This window comes from Stegostoma tigrinum, chromosome 8 (genome assembly GCF_030684315.1).
Source record: "Stegostoma tigrinum isolate sSteTig4 chromosome 8, sSteTig4.hap1, whole genome shotgun sequence".
Classification (NCBI taxonomy): domain Eukaryota; kingdom Metazoa; phylum Chordata; class Chondrichthyes; order Orectolobiformes; family Stegostomatidae; genus Stegostoma; species Stegostoma tigrinum.
The window spans coordinates 11,442,311-11,462,833 of NC_081361.1; the positions used below are offsets into that span (position 1 = coordinate 11,442,311).

The following is a 20,523-nucleotide window of genomic DNA, read 5'->3' on the forward strand; positions in this document are numbered from 1 at the left end:
AATGGTGCTCCTGCCAGCAGGAGGCAGTTCAATGCATCTGCATTTGCTATTTAGCTTCCGTGACTGTGTTCTAGCTTGTAATTATGCTCACTTAGTATAACAGCCCACCATCCAACTCGGCCTGACACTATGGGTGGCACTGCCTTGTACTTTTTAAGCAGACCTAGCAGGCGGTTGTGGTCCATTATTATTACAAATTTACATCCTTAAAGGTATTTATTCCATTTATGACCGCCAAACCTTCCTTCTCTATGTGAGCAAATATATGCTCCACATTAGCCAAAATCTTGGCTGTATATGCTATTGGGCATTCCTCTCCATTGTGCCACCTATGAGCTGATTATACCTTGATGACGTACGGGGAGGCATCGCATGCCAATACCAGATTTTGCTTGGCATGATAGTGTGCCAACACCTTAGAGAATGATAACTGAAGGACAACGGTAAACTAGATGGGTTTTTATAACAATCAATGGTGTTACATGGTTGACATTCAGCCAGTTCTTTATTCCAGATTGTTTTACTGAATGTAAATTTCACCGCTCGCCACAGTGCTCTTGTCCCCAGAGCAATGGTTCTTGATTGCTAATCCAATGACATTACCACCACTGCTGGTGTGTCTGTCAGTGAGAAGCGGCTCAATTCACATTTGCCTCTTGGCCTCTCTGACAGTAGTCCAACTTATTATTACATGCACTCAGTATTAGAGCCCACTGCTGCATTCGGCCTGAAGCTATGGGTGGTACCGACTTGTTCTCTTTAAGTAGACCTAGCAGGGGCTTGTGGTCCATTATTATTACAAATTTACATCTGTAAAGGTATTGGTGGAACATCCTAACATGAAGCATGATCAACAAACCTTCCTTCTCTGTTTGAGTGTACTTACATTCTGCATGAGCCAAAGTCCTAGATTTATATGTTATTGGGCATTGCTCTCCATTGGGCCACATAATTAGCTAATACTACTTTAATGCTGTACAAGGGCTATCACTTGTCCATACCAGATCTTGCTTAGGATCATAATGTGCCAACACTTAGAGGATGATGGGTGTTTCTTTATTTCCCTGAAAGCTATGGCTGGGCTACATGACAATTTCCAAGGCTGGCCCTTTTCTAAGAATTGAAGCAAAGGTGCTTGGATGGAGGGCAGGTTATGTATGAACATTTTGTAATAATTCAACAGTCCAAGGAAAGGCCTAAACTCCAGTACATGCACAGGTTTCAGGGCACCTTTGATTACTCTCATTTTATCTTCCAATGGGTGTAACTTGATCTTATCAACTCTGTAGCCCAAGTAAGAACATATTTTTCCCTTCTAAAGCATATGCCGCCTGGGAGAAATGTCTAAGGATTATGTCCAAGTTCGCAGAACACTCTTTACTGCTCTTTCCTATTATTAGCATGTCATCTCGATTAATGATGACCTGGGGGAGACCATGTAAAATCTTCTCCATTGTCCGCTGAAACATCGCACATGGTTGACGATAGCTGAAATGATACAAACTCTATGGATATTAATTGTAGCATATTTCTGGGAATCCTCATCAATCTGCAACTGCAAGTTCACATGGCTCATGTCCAGCTTCGTGAAGGATAGCTTACTTGCCAGCCTTGTGTATAAATCCTCTATGTGTGGGATTAGGTATTTGTGCAGCTGCAAAATGTGGTTTGCTGATTGTTTAAAACCCCCACAAAGGTGGACCAACCTATCAGGCTTCACAATCGGTATAGCTGGTACTGCCAATTCCGCAAACTGGACTGGTTTGATGATGCCGTCGCTTTCTAGCCATCTGATTTTTGCCTCTACTTTTGTCCATAAGGCAAATGGCACTAGATCGGCCTTGCAGAATCATGGATTTGATTCCTGGTCAACATGCAAGTTGTCCTTGGCTCCTTTCTGAAAAACTTATGGGTATTTAGCACTTCATTCAGGCAGCCATTTTCTACTCAAAAAATGTTGAGCCAATCTAGGTAAATTATTTTCAACCAATTTCACCCTATCAAGCTTGGGTCTAAACCTTTTACTATGATCAATGGTAACTAAACCAGCTGCTTCTCGTTGGAGACCAGAACCAAAGTTATACCCTTAATCTGTAAATGTTTCCTGGTATAAGTTTACTCTCTGATAAAGACTGATTTTGCGATAACTGAAACAGCCATGCCAGTATCAACCTCAATTAGAACCACTTAACCAGGTGTTTATTTTGCTTGGTTCTGATTTGGATGTTGCTAAGCGATTTAACTTCCAAACCATATATCTGTGAACTTTCCAGGGTGTGCACTCTCCTGCATACCAGTCTGAGTTCTCTTAGTCAATTTAGATCTAGTCTCGAGTTTGTGTTCTGGCAATAACTACAATGGCTTGCCGGCCCAGACCCTGAAGAAAATTTGAACTGTTTGGCCAAGGCTTGGCTTTGTTTTGATGTGGGCTAACCTAGAGTCCCTCTGTTACAGAAATGTTTTGAATGAGGCTTTGAAATTGTCTTCACCCCACTGGTGTTCCTCAAGCCTAGTTGGACTGGCGGAGGTTCCACTTCCACTGGAATACCGTGAAAATCATATGCTCCACTTTCCACAGTTTCCAACGATAAAGCCAGTTGTACTGTCTGTTTGAATTCCAGTTGGGCTTCAGCAAATAGGCACTTTTGCATGGTTACGTCATTTAAGCTACATACCAAACGGTCTCTCAGCATCTCTTTAAGGGTTAAACCAAAAAGTGACATGCCTCTGCCAATCATCTTAACCTAGTCAAAAACCCTGACAAGGATTCTCCCTTTTCTTGAATTGCCAAGTAAAACCGATAGCGTCAGAGAATTAGAGGAGGCTTGGGGTTGTAATATTCCTTAACTAAATCTGAAAACTCTTGAAAGATTTCAGTACCTGGTACTTCAGGGAAAGTAAGGCCTGATGTAACCGAAAAAGTTGCGGGTCCACAATCTGTTTGGAGAATTACTCCTTGCTTTTCCTCTTCCCCAATGTCATTTGTCAGAAAAACATAATGCATTCTTTTCTCATACCGGGCCCAGTCTTTGATGGCAGGATCGAATGAATTAAGCTTCCCAAATTCCGGCATGTTACCAGAAATGTTTATCCCAACTCAAAGATGACTGTTGTGAGCAAATTTCTTCAGGACCAAATTTCACTTGCACTGCCACTGAAATAACACCACAGAGTCTTGTGTCCTGTCACCTTGTCACTTTTTGTTTACACAGGAAGAGTCCTTGGCACTGACTCCACCTCCCTTAGAGCCAGCTCTCAGAGTGGACAGGATGTCTGACACTCCTGTTCTTATGTGTCAGTCATGGCTCCCTAATTGGACCAGATTAATAGCCCTAATCAGGGAACTCACATTCTATGAGGTCCACCTGGCTGACCTTATTACACTTGCTACACTTCCTTCCCAGAATTTAATTCTGTTGGAACTGGAAAGGTGATGGGATCTAGTTACATTTAATTATGAATCCATCTTGCCTCTGAGCTCACCACCAGGAAAAAACAGGAATGTAACTTCCTTGCAGATTGTAATATGTATTCACATGCATCTGTATCCATAAATCAATGTCAACTGGAGTAAAAAAAGTAGGAATATCGCCTCTGTTGTTGATTTTTGGAACCAACAAGTGCTTAAAGCAAGACTTCACTGAGAAATCCAAAAGCTCAATTGATCTTCTGAAGGTCCAACAATGAAGGTACAATCCCATGTCTTCCTCCAGTCCCCCTTTTGTTTCACCCAGTTGCCATTTTGGTCAATCATTGCAGCCAACCCGCTAACAAACTTTTCAGAACCGTACTATCTCTACTGGCTCTCAGATGGGATATGAATCCAAATTTATCTTCTTGGGTGGATGTACAAAATTTGTTGGAACTATAATACGTAAGAACAAAGATGTTCTTCCCATCGTGATCACCAATATTTAGCGCCAAACGAATATCACTAAAATATCCTAGTCATTATTGCACTTTCAGCATGAGAAATCTTGCCACATGTAAATTGGTTGCTATATATTCTACATGCCATGATACCAAGCTTAGTTGGTCATAAGGAACTTTGGAATGTCCAGGATCATGAATGATGCTCTACAATGTAAAGCTTTCTAATTAAGTTCAGGTAGCTCACAGACTTGGGTTTAAAGCTCAATTTTTTTTTAGTTTGTATAACTCATTCCCACTGCAGGTTATGCATTTACCTGCTGAGCCACCTCTGTGAATTATAAGACCATTGTGCTTTCTTTTATTGTGCAGATCTGTCAGCTACTGCAGAATCAAATGAAACTGCTGTAGCTAATGAGAAAGGAATTTCCACTTATCATTTATGTTGTATTACATCACAAGCAGAGGTAATAAGAAGTTCTATTCATTCGAAAGTATCTTATTTCTTCTACTTTTTTTCTCTCTTGAAGTCAAATATTTATCTGCCGTTAGTGCAGTAAATACTTTGTGAGACTTTCCTGCAAAATGTGTTACTTTTGGCTCAAATCAAGACATGAAAACATTTTCATTTTAAGAAAGCATGACCAGAACAGTTGTCCATCGAGAGTTTTTGAGTCTTCTGCATTTCCGATCTCCCCTCTCCTTCAGTCACAGCCTTGCACCTTCATGTGGCCTCAGGACATGGGTTGGGTCCAACACACTCACTCACAGTCACTCCTTTCCAGCTCTCTGACATTCCGTTTACATTGCAACTGTAAGTTTATATTAATAACTGCCTCTGGTTAACAAATTCCCAAATGTAAATGGTGCAATTATTTTGCTGCAGTCCTGGTTGTAATTTCCTAGAATCCCACAGCACAGATAGAGGGGTCATTTAGCCCATCACATATATACGTTAGTTCTCTGAAAAAGTGATTAATTACATCCACTGTCCAATGTGGCCCACAATCCTTTTCAATGATACATCTGATACTTTTTGCAAGTTATTATTGTATCAGCTTTCAGGCAGCATATTTCATATCATACACTCATTGATTAAAAAATAACTCTCATCTCGCTCATGACTTTGTTTATGCCTATTACTTAAATCAGTTATCAGCTGACCTTCTATTGAAAATAGTTTGCCTTTCTGCCTATACCCTCATAATTGTGTTTTCTTTTAAAAATCCAGTTATGGGATGTGGCTGTCACTGACTGGGTCCAACAATTATTGCCCTTCCTAAGTGCCCTGGAAAATGTCATGGTGAGTTGCCTTCTTCAACTGCTGGCATCCATTTGACCTACAATGCTTAGGTTCAGCATTCCAGGATTTTGACTTGCAGCACTTAAGGAATGGTAGTACATTTCCAAGTCAGGATGGCTAAAAGAGAGCTTGCAAATGGTTGTGTTTACATGTCTGCTGCCTCTTGCAAAGATGAAAACCAATAATACATTTTCAGCTATGTGACTTCCTGCAGTCCTATGGCCCTCTTAGATCTCCGTAGTTCTCCAATTCTGGTTACGTGTAAATCACTAACTTATGTCAACTGTCTGACAGATATGCCTTCAATTGCTTAAACCCTGAAGTCTGGAATACCTCCTTAAAACTTCCTGCCTGTCTACTCTGCCTTCTTTAAAATATCCTTTGTACGTTAACTCCGTGGTATATTCGCTTGGAATCACCATGTTTCTTGCTTGTCTTTTTTTTCCTCTCTTGAACTGGTAGGAAGTATCCATTAATTGGGCAGGATGATGGACCAAAATGATTAGTATGAATTCTCAGTGATATGACCTTGTCATAAAAACATAATCTGTATCTCATATCATTTGAATGCAATCCTGAATTGGGAGAATTCAATTTTCGCCCTTTTTACCAAATATAGAATAAACATACATTTTTTTAACTGTAATTTTATCTCTCCTTTTCTGACTTAGTGCAAGTTGCTTGATTACAGCACTCATGTGATTATATTCTTCATATATAAGTTTGAGAAGTGAGTTTTAATGGGTTATAGATGGTCGCGAAGGTTGAAGTGTTATGATTGGCAATGATCACATTGTCAACCGCAAGTCAGAGGTTTATTGATTTAAGTCCTACTTGGTTAGCATAGAATGTACAGCACTAAAACAAACCACTTGGTCCAAGTGGTCCTCGCCATTGATCATATTCCTCACAAACCTTACTCTAACTCCTTCCTCCTATTCAGTATTCCTCTGCCCTGCCCCCCTTTTAAGTATGCATGAAGCCTTCTTTTTGTCACTATTGTCTGTTTCACTAACTTCAGTTGGCAACAAGTTTCCACACTCTCACTTATTCCTGTAAAAATAAATTCCTCCAAAAAATTGTATTTGATTTATTCATGGCCATCTAATGTTCAGGCAACTGTATTTGTGATACCCTTGCAAAGGGAAACAGTTTCTCCACAAGCATATGAATCCTTTCTATTAAGAGCTCTGTGGAGAAACAGTAAACCAAAACAGCCAAATTTATCAAAGGATGTCCAAAGAGGAAGGTGATGGGAGTTGTGATAATGTCATGGCATTAGCAATCCAACACCATTGCTCTGGTGACAAGAGCACCGTGGCAAATGGTGAAATTTGCATTCAGTAAAACTATGTGGAGTAAAAGAGCTGACTGAATGTCAATGATGATTGTTGTAAAAACCCATCTAGTTTACTATTGTCATTTAGCTATCATCTTCTGACATGCTGGCACACTATGATTCCAAGCAAGATGCAGTCTTGACATACGATGCCTCCCTGTTTGGCATCAGAGTAGCATGAACTCATAGGTGGCCCAATGGAGAGGAACGTCCAATAGCGCGTACATCCAGGACTTTGGCTAATGCAGAGCATAAATGTGTCAGATAGAGGAGAAAGGTTTGTTGGTCATCTTTCGAGTTGGGAAGGTCCGCCAATACCTTTACGGTAATTTGTAATAATAACAGACCACATAGTCCTATTAGGTTTACTTAAAGAGGTCAAGGCCGTGCTGTGCAAAGCCAAGGCCAAATTCAGCAGTGGGCTCTTATATTAAGTGCATATAATTACAAGTTGGAACATCATCCTGGAGGGCAAGTAGCAAATGCAGACAGCTTGAGCCACCTCCCGCTAGCAGATACACTGGCAGTGGTACTGCCACTGGAAGAGTCTGTAATGGTATTATATTTTCTGAACATATTGTCAGCTGAGACTGGAAGTACCAGACTTTGGACACAGAAAGATCTGGTCCTGGCAAAACTGAAATAGCTGGCAGTGATAGGGGAAACCAAAGGGTTAACACAACCAGAACTGAAACCTAAGATAACAAAGTGTGGGGCTGGATGAACACAGCAGGCCAAGCAGCACCTTAGAAGCACAAAAGCTGACGTTTCGGGCCTAGACCCTTCATCGGGTCTAGGCCCGAAACGTCAGCTTTTGTGCTCCTAAGATGCTGCTTGGCCTGCTGTGTTCATCCAGCCCCACACTTTGTTATCTTGGATTCTCCAGCATCTGCAGTTCCCATTATCTCAGGACTGAAACCTTTTTGGACCTGGACAGACTAGACCACAGCAGAGGATGGCACATTATTAAGGGGAGCCAAGAGTGTTATCCCAAGCAAAGGTCACCACCAGATACTGCGTCACCTCCACCAGGGTCACCCAGCAGTTTCCAAAATGAAATTACTGGTGAGAGGTTATATCTGGTGGCCAGGATTGGATACAGACATAGCCGCATTGGTGGGGCAGTGCCTAGAGTTCCAAACAAGACAAAATTTATTGCCAGCAGCTCTGCCACATTCCAGGGTAAACCCTGGACTCATCTACATTGACTATGCTGGTACTTTCATGGACTCAATGTTCTTAGTCATTGTGGATTCCCATTCAAAGTGGCTGGACGTGCATAAAGTTCAATCATCAAAACCTGCATGCATCTTTTGTATGGATAGGGCTCCCAGAAGTGTTGGTCACAGATAATGAGTCTTTGTTTACCAGCTGGGAATTTGAGTATTTCCTAATATTGAACAGTATTCAACACATAAGGACAGCTCTCTACAATCCATCATCCAATGGGCTGACAGAAAGAGCAGCCCAAACTTTGAAGACAAGCGTAAAGAAACAGCCTACAGTTTCACCAGATACCAAACTATCCTAGTACCTATTTGATTACAGGATCACTTTTCATACAACTACAGGGGTAGGTCCAACAGAGTTGCTATTGGGGAGGAGACTCCATGCTGGGTTAAGTTTAATCTTTCTGGGCCTTGGTGCAGGGTTGGGGTGGTGGGGGGGGCAGGCAAGGGTGAAACAGCATCAGGAGCTGGACACACAACTCCACCATGTGAGAGAGACTGTTTACTCCAGCGGATGAAGTTTGAGTAGGAACCATGGGAATGGCCTTGCATGGGTAAGAGGCACTGTTAATGCAAGGTCATATCCAGTGACGTGAAAATTTCGGGCAGGTGTGATGATCCTGAACAAACACATGGATGATATGAAAGTTGCAAACTCACAAACAGTGTGGGAACAAAACATGCCCGGCTCCTCAATTGACTTTCTGACTGTTACAAAACCTGTGCATTCTCCCTCTTTGTCACGCGTTGAAGATTCCTTGGAATCTGAGATGGACACTGCTGATGTCACCACGTCAACGCCTTTGCTGCCTGAAGAACAGAGTTAATTTTGTCTGAGATGCTCTGAGCACAAGAAGCCTGCTACCTTGTGTTATGAGCTGCCCACATCTAAGGCAGAGTTGGAGAAACCCAACCCAGTGCGAAAATCCCCAGGAAGAACTGCAAAAGAAAACAACCAGCCTATGTCCTCAGACTCAGAGCGGGTGATCGTGATATAGTGATATAGTGATTGTAATGAGGTCAGCCAGGTGGACCTCATAGAATAGAAGTTCCCTGATTGGGGCTTTTAATCTGGTCCAATCAGGGAGCCCTGGCTGACAGGCAAGAGCAGGAGTGTCAGACATCCTGTTCATTCTGAGAGCTGGCTCTGAAGGAGCTGGATCAGTGTCAAGGACTCTCCACTTACAAATAAATGGTGAGTTGGTGATGGTACAGCAGCCTCCGTGGAGTTATTTCAAGGATTTACTGCCTGGTCTACTGCCAATTAAGGCCCTTAAGTGAGAAATTAATTTTAGGCTTCATCTTAGTTCAGCTGGTATTAGTTGCAGTTGGACTCCTTATCATGTGGTGCACATGGTATCTAAAATGGTGTGGCTATCTTAGAGGAGCTGGTTAGAAGGGATTGGATGGCATGATCCCCTCAGTATCTGATTGAGGGACTGGGCATCACGAAGGCGGGGGGGCACCTGAGCTCTACTCCCATTACCCGTGCTACTGATTCTACTGCACCCCTTTTACAATGACACCAAAGCAAAAAAAATCCTCATATTTTTCACAGTACCACCTGCAGCTTGGACTCCTTCATAATCCTGAGACTCCAGTTTTTGCCCTTCTAGCAGCAGTGAGGCCTCATCAGTGGTATCACTGAGTACAAGATCTGTTGGCCTTTGCTTATCTGGCAATTTTACTGAAAAGAGGTGGGACAGGTAGCTTGCTGGCTGGCCGGCTGACAAATGCCCCAACATCTCAGAAAGATTCCACTCCTTCATCTGATTTGTGCCTGCTTTTCAGATCTTGCTAGCGATCAGCAGTTGGAATATTAATATAGACAGATTTTATCCCCACACCATAAGCAGAGAAACGTTGAATTTTGCCACTATTAAAAGTGATCCAATTTTATTTTCTTTGCTTAATTTGCAGAAGTGACTGACCATTGTTGGGATACTGTTCCAAAAAGAGGCAGGAAAACCTCAACTGGAAAATTGTGCCCCAAAATTCAATTACACCAGTACAGAAGAGTGCAGAAAAGAGGTGTAAACAGAAAAAAAAGTACTCACCATGTGGTTAGAAGTTTCTGAAGAAGGGTCCCAAACTGAAGCGTCAAGTTTTCCTGCTCCTCTGATGCTGCTTGGCCTGCTTTGTTCACCAAGCTTCACACCGTGTTATCTCAGATTCTCCAGCATCAGCAGTTCCTATTATCTCTGGCTACAAGTGGAGATTATAACATCCACACACAAAATGAGATACTTTATTTCAAGGCTGTGATAAAGACCATTATGAATTAATGGATTCTTACTTGTGCTAGGTTTCATGTCAACTTGTAAAGCTGAAACTTGTTTAGATGCTGTAAAAAAAGAGATGATGAAATGGAGGTTAATTTTTAACAAAATAAAGCTTATTTCTAATTTGTAGTTTTCAACATCACGTCATAAACACAGCTATAAATGTTTCCATTTCAGCTTTTCCTGATCCAGTATAATATATTGCATGTGTGTGTATATAAATGTAAATGTTAGGCAGAGACAGGTAATAGAAAAATACATCGGTGTGAAGTGAAGTATTGCAAGGCAGTGTGACTGCAGTAGCAGCATTCTTTATAAAGTACAGACTGAAGGCAGCCTTGGCTATCAAAGGCAACTCTGTGGCTGACTGGAAACTGAAACATGGGCCACACTATGCAGTCATGTTCACATTTCCAGCACAATGATCTGCCTTATTGCGCCGACTTTATTTTTCGTCATGTTCCACTTCCACCCTCCTTCAGATTTGGACCTGAAAGGAATAACAAGGTATGCCTACTTTATATAAAAGGGGAACTCCCAAAGATTTTTAAACTAAGTGAAAGTGGACTCTAAACAAGTCAAACAGGTTTTATAGTTACTGAAAACCAGACATTGCATTAAATAAACATAAATCAGCATTCTCACACATCTGCGCTCAGCCTTAAAAGATCCATTTGGAACAACAAGCACAGAGCTAGCCACACAATACTTCGTGGAGACAGAAGTGTGAATTATGTTTTGGGTCTGTGATCTTTCATCAGAACTGGGAAAAGTTGGAAATGTAACGGGTTTTGAACAATTTAAAGGGTACAGGTGGGAAAATGAACAAAAACAAGGGTAGTCTCCCTGCTATAGGGAAGATGTTATTAAACTTGAAAAGGTTCAGAAAAAATTAACAAGGACTTTGCTGAGATTGGAGGGTTTGAGCTATGAGGAGAAGTTGAGTAGATTGGGACTTTTCTCTCCCCAGAGAATCAAAGACAGAGGGGTGACCTTATAGAGGTTTATCAATTCATGAGGGGCGTGGATAGGGTGAATAGCCAAGGACTTTATCCCAGGGTAGGGGAGTCCGTAACTGGATGGCATTAGTTTAAGATGAGAGGGGATAAATTTAAAAGGGATCTGAAGGGCAATGGGTTCATGCAGAAGGTGTTGTGTGTATGGAATGATCTGCCAAAGGAGGTATTGGAGGCAGGTACAATTACATTATTTAAATGGAATCTGAATGGATATATGAATAGGAAGGGTTTAGATAGATATGGGCCAAATGCTGGTAAATGGGACTAGATCAGTTTAGGATATCTGGTCAGCGCAGATGACTTGGATGGGACAGTGATAATGGGAACTGCAGATGCTGGAGAATCCAAGATAACAAAGTGTGGAGCTGGATGAACACAGCAGGCCAAGCAGCATCTCAGGAGCACAAAAGCTGACGTTTCGGGCCTAGACGCTTCATCAGAGAGGGGGATGGGGAGAGGGAACTGGAATAAATAGGGAGAGAGGGGGAGGCGGACCGAAGATGGAGAGAAAAGAAGATAGGTAGAGAGGAGAGTATAGGTGAGGAGGTAGGGAGGGGATAGGTCAGTCCAGGGAAGACGGACAGGGGAAGGAGGCGGGATGAGGTGGTAGGTAGAAAATGGAGGTGCGGCTTGAGGTGGGAGGAAGGGATGGGTGAAAGGAAGAACAGGTTAGGGAAGCGGAGATAGGCTGGGCTGGTTTTGGGATGCAGTGGGGGGAGGGGGTCGAGCTGGAGTTCTTCCTCTCAGTCACCCAGTCTATGTTTGATCTCCTCAATGTCAAAAGGACCACATCATGAGCAGCAAATACAATTCATGAGATTGAAAGGAGTACCAACCACTTGTTTCTTTCAGTAAGTAGGAGTGTTTGAGACCTTGGATTGAGAGAAGGGAAGAGGTAAAATAAGGTGTTATATCTCTTGTGCTTGCATGTAAAGATATTGTTGGAGAGGAAGTGATGTGTTGGGGGTGACTGAAGAGTAGGTGACGATCTCTTTCGGATGCTGAAATGGACATGGAGGGGATAATGCCTAATGGTGGCATGTTGCTAAAGGTAGTGAACATAGAGCTTGTGGTGTGGAAGAGGGTAAGAGGACCCTATTGCGGTTTTGGGAGGAAAGCCAGAGAGGAAGGGCTGAGAACAGAAATACATGAATGAGAACAGGCACGTTTGAAGATCCTATCAACCATGTTGGGTAGGAATCCTCAGTGGAAGGGCAAAGTATCTGCAACGTTCAACAAAATGCATGCTATCTACATTCTGTCATACAAGTCAAAAGCCCAATCTGATATGGCTATGAAATCTCAGCCTAACACAAGAGGCCTGAGAACAGACAAAGGAGGAGATTCTGGATGCTCACCATTCCATCTTTATTTGCAAGACAGTAAATATTCCAATTTTAAAAAGTATAAGAATTCTGGATTTTTTGATATGTTTCAAAAAGTCAAATTGAAGAAGTATGGTTTGAGGGTGTTGGGAGAGGGACGCAGGTCATTTGAATCAATGTAGACCTCAGAGTGCTTCTCTGAAATTATCTGGAATTGATTGGAGGTAACAGTCAAATAAGCAAAAGCAGTTTGAACTCAAAGTGACTGAGAGGGACTGGATTCTGGAAGACTGAGAAAATGTATAAAAGATTAAGGAGCACTAGGATGAAAAGGACAGAGAATGTGAATACTGCTGGGAACATGGAAAACTTGTCAATTATGCTAGACATTATAAAAGCAGAAAAAAGTCATCATTATGATTTGTCTTGAGCTGGTCTGCTCGCAAGGAAATCAGAGTAACTACATGGGCAACATAATGAGTTATACTTTAAAATAAAAACTGAAAGTGCTGGAGAAACTCTTTTGGAGTTCAGGAGAACAATCATTGAACGCAAAACACTGTTTCTCATTACACAAATGCTGCCAGACGTATCTAGCTCTTCCAGCATTTAGTTTTTGTTTTGGATTTTCAGTATCTGCAGTATTTCACCACGTGCGGGTATGGGTTGAACAGGGGATGCATTGGCAAATGGCATAATTAGTTAGGAAAAATCTTAGAATATGAAGTACATATCATCTGTACTCGATAGTATGGCACTGAAGAAAGTAAATATTTTCAGCATTATAGAAGTGATCCAAAGTGACAGCAGTCAGAAGTGACACTCATCCATTGCTGTTTCTCGGAGTTTTAGGCAGTTTCCCCCAAATGATTTAGCAATCAAGAAAACACAGGACCCACAGTTGAACGATAATACTTGGAATGATTCAGCACAACTTAGAGACATGTTTAATAGAAAGGTGTTTCTGTGAAAAGTTTCTGCTTTAAGTTTAATTCCAGTGTACAGCTAAATGTAACAGTAAGTTCTGAGACATTCATTTTGCCTCTTATAATTTGTTAACTGGCATGAATAGAAGCTCACTGCTGCAGGAGCGAGTAGGATAGTTAACTGTTGAGCACTTAAAAGGCACATTGATGCAAATTTCTTAACCTTCAAATTATATGACTGTAAGAAGTCCTGGGACAGAGGCATGCTCAATTCTACAGGATTCAAGGAGATATCCATGTAAACTTTCTTTTGCAATATATTACATTTGGCATTGGATTTTCAGTATTTAGTTTTGCAGATTTGGTTCAAATCCTGCAATGGCAGATGGTTGAATTTGAATTCAATAAAGAATTTGGAAATAAGAATGTAATAATAATCACAAAACCATTGTTGATTGTTGGAGAAACTTATCTGGCTCACTGATGTCCTTTCAGGAAAGAAATCTGTCATCTTACCAGGTCTGGCCTACATTTGACTCCAGACCCATATCAATGTGATTGACTCTAAACTAAGGATGGACAATACATACTGGCCTAGCCACAGACACCCCACATTCTAAAAGTAAATGTTAAAAAATTAACAGTTAAGTCCATGCATTTACAGTGCTATGAATAACTCATCCATTATTTATGCCACATTCTTTATTCCATAGCTGGTTACTTTCAATTAATATTTGCATTATTCTTTGAAAGTTTGTGTTTGGATTATTAAGTTAAACAATTCATAGCTTCTTGATTAGAACAGTATCAGCAAGCGTAACTGTTTATGCTCTTATCTCTGAATAATTACCAAAGTCTCTTTTTTTTTAATTAAGAAGGCCAATAATTGTCCTTGTGAAAATGGTGATGAACCACGTTTTGACCTGCTATAGTCCATCAGGTGCAAATATATTCAGTGATGTTAGGGAGTTCCTAGAATTTGACTCAGTAACAGCGAAGGAATGATTATATAGTTATAAGTCAGGTAGTGTGTGACTTGAAGGTGAATTTGCAGGTTGGTAGAAGCTATGGGTTTGGAAAGAGGTTTTTTGAATTGGTTCAGTGCATCCTGTAGATTGTACACACTGATGCCATTGTGTGTTAATGGTAGAGGCAGGAAATCTTTAAAATGGCAAGGGGGTGCCAATTAATTAGGCTGCTCTGTTACGGATAGTGTCAATCTTCTTGAGCATATTGGAGCTGCACTCATCTAAGAAAATGGACAGCATTCCACCATTTGCCTGACTTTGGAATGGTGGACAGGTTTTTTGGGAGTCAGGAGGTGAGTTCCTTCCGAGAGGATTCAGATTATATAAAAACAATCAAATAGGAAAATTCCCTGTATGAGAAAATTACTGATGCACAAAATAGATCAGCACATCCGCTGCACTGAAAGTGTGGTATGAAGTTTTGATTAATGAACTTGGGGCTATGTTTTCCCGTATTTAAACAAAACTTTAATTGATAATAGAATATAAAGCAGTATCAGTTAAGATGATAATAAACTTTACTTGTATTCAGTACTGATCTGCATGTAGGAACATTAGTGTAACATTCAGAGAAAATCTAATTATTGGTTTCTGCGGCAAAGTTGTAATGTTCTAAGTGCACATGACACAATTAATACAGTTTTAAGTATTATTGGGAAAGTGGAGTTTTCCTGTCAGTTTCTGCTTTCTATACTTGAAACCAGCTGGCGTCTCTCTTCAATTATAGTCTCTCTTTGGCTCTTTCTGTGTTACACCTTTAATCATAGAATCCCTACAGTGTGGAAGTAGGCTATTTGGCCCATCGAGTCCACACTTTTTCTTCAAACTTCTCATAGAATCCCTACAGGACAAAAAGAGGCCATTCAGCCCATCAAGTCTACATTGAGCCAGACCCACCCCATTACCATGACTCTGGATGGGGCTTTTAACCATGGCTAATGCAGCTAACTGCTTATCCTTGGAAATGATGGGGCAATGTTTAGCATGGCTAATTACCAAGCCTGCATGACTTTGGGTTGTGGGAGGAAGCCCATGCAGACATGGGGAGAAAGTGCAAACTCCACACAGAATTGAACCTGGGTCCAGGGTGCTGTAAGGCAGCAGTGCTAACCACTGTGCTACTGTGCCATCCATGAAGGCATTCCTTAAAACATACTCCTGAGAGCAAATCTGTTCTCCTGAGGTTCGTTGTCAAATTTTGGTTCATCATGTTCCCCTCAAGCACCTTGGGATATTTCACTTTGCTGAAGGGATTACATAAATGCAAGTTATTTTTGTTTTTGTTTAAATTTTAGATTTGCAGTTTTGTTTATCTTTTTTATTTGATTGAAGAATTGTTTCTAATTTGGTTCTCACTACTCTTCAATTTCCTGGTCATAGTGTCAGTGTTTTTACTGCAGCGAAAAATACCCTTTACCCTATTATGTTCACACTGGTCATCAAGCATCTATCTACTCTAATCCCATTTTCCAACACTTTGCCTTTTACCATGTGCTATGTCGTTTCAAGTGCTCATCTAAGTACTTATCAATTGACTTGGAAATTCCTACCTCTATCACCACTTTAGGCAGAGTTCCAGTAATTCACCACTCTCTGGGTGAGTTTCATTTCCTCAAATCTGCTCTAAACATTCTGCTCCTTTTCTTAGAACTGTGCTTCCTGGTTATTGACTAAGGAAAGAGTTACTCTCTATGTACTCTATCTAGGCTCCTTACTTTGTACACTTCAATTAGATCATCCCCCAGCCTTCTCAGCTCTAAGTAAAACAACTGCAGTCAGGGTCTAGGCCTGAAATGTCAGCTTTCCTGCTCCTATGATGCTGCTTTGCCTGCTGTGTTCATCCAGCTCTACACCTTCTTACCTGCAGTCTATCTAGACTCTCTTCACCGCTGAATTGCTCCATCCAGGCAAAATCCTGGTGAATCTCCTCAGCATCCTCTCTAGTGCAATCACATCCTTGCTACAGTGCGGCAACCAGAATGTATACAGTACTCCAGCTGTGCCCTAATGTTATATGGAGTTCCACTATAACCTCCTTACTTTTTATTCAATATCTTGAATAATAAAGGCAAGTATCCCAAATGCCTTCTTAGCCAATTTATCTTACTGGGTCTAAGAACTATTTTTGAGAGATCTGCTTTGCTAATATTATGTAAATGTTGGACAAATTATTGAGCAAAGCAGCAACCACACAGTTCACGGGCAAAATGTTCTGACCAATCCAAACAATTATATAGTACTTTTAACAAGTTGGGCATCACAATGGTCAAATTAATCATCATTAAAACAAGTGGTTTTTTATTGTGTGCTATCTTCAAAAAACATTCCATAATTTTTAATATTAACTGCAGACTGTAATTAAATCTTTCCTCCCTACATGTTTTCCTTTCAAAATATATCAAGTCTATTCAAAATGTCAGTTGTCTGTATATTCTGCAGATGCCATTGATATCAGAAATCTGTTGATGTTGCCAGCTAATAAAGCACATGCTCGCCAAATATATTCAATTTCCCTCCAAGAAGTATGCAATTGGAGAATTTTATGGAACTGTTGGATCATACATGTTATTCAACTGATCTTTGCTGCATAAAACCATAAGTAAATATAAAAAAACTTAAATACTGTGTGTAATACTGGCTCCTCCTTCATGTGTTTCTGATCTGTGACATTAGTTATCATATGAAACAACTTTGTCAATTGGTACTTAGAACAAAGCAATGGTAGTTTCAAAAAGACTTTGTTATTCCAACCTAAATAGTGAACAAAGTTCTTAAACATCCTACTAGAACTCAAAAGTATAGATATACAATTCCTAAAAGAACAACATTTTTGCTTAGGACAGTAACAAATTCAACAGGATTTGGTCATTTAATACAGAGAAACTACATCCTCTCATGGGAAAATCAAATACTGGAGGACATATCTCAAAAATGGAGTTGGGCAATTCAGTACTGAAATCAGGAAGAGCTTATTTTCAGATAAAAAGTAGTGGATAGCTCTCATTTTTTCCTCCCTAGAAGGCTATTTGCACTGGGGAACAACTTGAGCTTTCTTGTGCTGGATAGATTTTTAATTGGTAAGGGATTTGCAACTAAGATGGGTAAATAAATTTTAGATCCGATCTGATTTAACTGAATTGTGGACCAGGCTAAAGGGTTATGTCCTTCTTCAGTTCCTATGATAAAGGCTTTTGAGAACCAAAGGGAAAATTCAGAGTTTTAAGTTGTTGAAAGCATTATTTGGATTTTCAGGAAATAGAAAGCATTATTTTGTTAAATAATTGCATTTACTCAATTTATTCCTTGTCATCATCTATGTTTTTCCCATGAAATAATATATTAGCTAGTTGCCTCACTCCACATCTTAGATATATCCATGTTTTCCACACAGCAATGCTGAAAAAACTGAAACCTATTTTGTTCAGTTCTAATTTAACCTTTCCCTTAAATTTACAAATACATATCAATCAATTAAAACTTTCTAACTGACTGAAGATTTATCAGCATCTTAGGTTTATTTAATACATCCTCATCTGTGACCCTTTGATCTTTTACTTATAAATTCTGTGTCTGATACTACCTCTCTCACTAACACCTGAATGAGGAGTGAAGCTCTGAAAGCTTGTTTTCAAATTAAACTGTTGGACTATAACTTGGTGTTGTGTGATTTCTGACCTTGTCCACCCCAGTCCGACATTGGCACTTCCACATCATAAATCCATTATGTTATCCATTGATGTGGAACACTAATCAATTCAAAGCTGAATTACTTCCTCACATCTGTTACAATCATGAAGATCATTTTATGCAGTACTGGGTCCATATTCCTCTGCTGCTTAAGTGCCAGTCTATGGGTTTTATTTTGGGTCAACCTTGTTGAGCTCTTCAACTCCACCCTCCATTATTTGCAAATTCATTCAGAAAGTCCTCACCAAAATTTTAAGCTGTTCAAAATCCTGCACTTCCGTTGACCCAGTTCTCACCAACATGCATTAACTTCCTGTATTCCTATTATTTCAAATCATTGTCCAAATCTTCAAATGCCTTAACAGGTTGGCTGACATAACTCAGTGATCTCCTTTTGCCCTGCAGCTGATTACCAAACATCTGAAGCAATGACCAGTAGATGGTGATACAGAGTACATCCAATGCATTGGCTAATTCTAGTGCTCCCATCTTTGCTGATGGAATGAACCAAAACTATGAAGGGCAGGATTTGAACTCAGAACTTTCTCACTCAGTTGGGTTCAAAATTACAGAACGAGACAATATACTTAGTGTTCCCACAGACATTAAAAACTAACTTATTTTTGATACTTATTTTTGAGCAACACATCAAATGAATGTCTCAATAAAATTTAACCACTTATATCCTGTTATTTGAGCAATACTATAGTAATAATATATTTCTCAGCGTTTAAAATGTGTGTGGGAACCTGGCAGGAACTTGTTCATGTAGTTCCAATGCAGCTGTAAATGATTACTACCACTAAACACGAATGATCTTAAATCTAAAACCCCTGCCAGGCTCAGACCGATGGAAAATCTGGGACCCAACTCACTTTTTGTGATGTCCCACGAGGAAAGTTCCAGAACAGAGGCATTTTCTCCTTGCATTTTTTAAAATCTTGGTTCCATCAATAATATTCAATTGCTATATAGTGTAAGTGACAAGCCACATTTGGCCCCTTTGTAATATTTCTGCTGTGAATGATCTTCAGTTCTTTTCATATCTTTGAATTTGGATTAAAAAGTCACTATTCTTAACCACATAGTAGCTTGGATGGTTTAGTCTTGGCAATTTGTCCGGATACCTTTGAAAGATTTAGGTCAAAGCTCGTAAGGGTTAAGTTATGGAATTTACAGATGTTTTTTCACTTCAGCAAGTATCCTGTTTTGTAGAGTGTTAACACAATGAACATAGAACATAGAACATAGAACAGTACAGCACAGAACAGGCCCTTCAGCCCACAATGTTGTGCCGACCATTGATCCTCATGGATGCACCCTCAAATTTCTGTGACCATATGCATGTCCAGCAGTCTCTTAAATGACCCCAATGACCTTGCTTCCACAACTGCTGCTGGCAACGCATTCCATGCTCTCACAACTCTCTGCGTAAAGAACCTGCCTCTGACATCCCCTCTATACTTTCCACCAACCAGCTTAAAACTATGACCCCTCGTGCTAGCCATTTCTGCCCTGGGAAATAGTCTCTGGCTATCGACTCTATCTATGCCTCTCATTATCTTGTATACCTCAATTAGGTCCCCTCTCCTCCTCCTTTTCTCCAATGAAAAGAGACCGAGCTCAGTCAACCTCTCTTCATAAGATAAGCCCTCCAGTCCAGGCAGCATCCTGGTAAACCTCCTCTGAACCCTCTCCAAAGCATCCACATCTTTCCTATAATAGGGCGCCCAGAACTGGACGCAGTATTCCAAGTGCGGTCTAACCAAAGTTTTATAGAGCTGCAACAAGATCTCACGACTCTTAAACTCAATCCCCCTGTTAATGAAAGCCAAAACACCATATGCTTTCTTAACAACCCTGTCCACTTGGGTGGCCATTTTAAGGGATCTATGTATCTGCACACCAAGATCCCTCTGTTCCTCCACGCTGCCAAGAATCCTATCCTTAATCCTGTACTCAGCTTTCAAATTCGACCTTCCAAAATGCATCACCTCGCATTTATCCAGGTTGAACTCCATCTGCCACCTCTCAGCCCATCTCTGCATCCTGTCAATGTCCCGCTGCAGCCTACAACAGCCCTCTACACTGTCAACGACACCTCCGACCTTTGTGTCGTCTGCAAACTTGCTGACCCATCCTTCAATTCCCTCGTCCAAGTCATTAATAAAAATTACAAACAGTAGAGGCCCAAGGACAGAGCCCTGTGGAACCCCACTCACCACTGACTTCCAGGCAGAATCTTTTCCTTCTACTACCACTCGCTGTCTTCTGTTGGCCAGCCAATTCTGTATCCAAGCAGCTAAGTTCCCCTGTATCCCATTCCTCCTGACCTTCTGAATGAGCCTTCCATGGGGAACCTTATCAAATGCCTTACTGAAGTCCATATACACCACATCCACAGCTCGACCCTCATCAACCTTCCTAGTCACATCCTCAAAAAACTCGATAAGGTTTGTAAGGCATGACCTACCCCTCACAAAGCCGTGTTGACTGTATTTGATCAAGCCATGCT

General features: G+C 40.7%; 1 long non-coding RNA gene across 1 annotated transcript in view; it reads right to left on the bottom strand.

Annotated features, from left to right (window-relative positions):
- The window catches only part of LOC132209898 (uncharacterized), a 95,694-nt gene that overhangs the window by 13,595 nt on the left and 61,576 nt on the right, over nt 1–20,523 (bottom strand). Inside the window, exons 3-4 of the long non-coding RNA XR_009446046.1 lie at nt 10,038–10,085; nt 9,799–9,946 (exon numbers count right to left, since the gene is read on the bottom strand). This is a non-coding gene — a long non-coding RNA (uncharacterized LOC132209898). The remainder of the gene's footprint in view (nt 1–9,798; nt 9,947–10,037; nt 10,086–20,523) is intronic.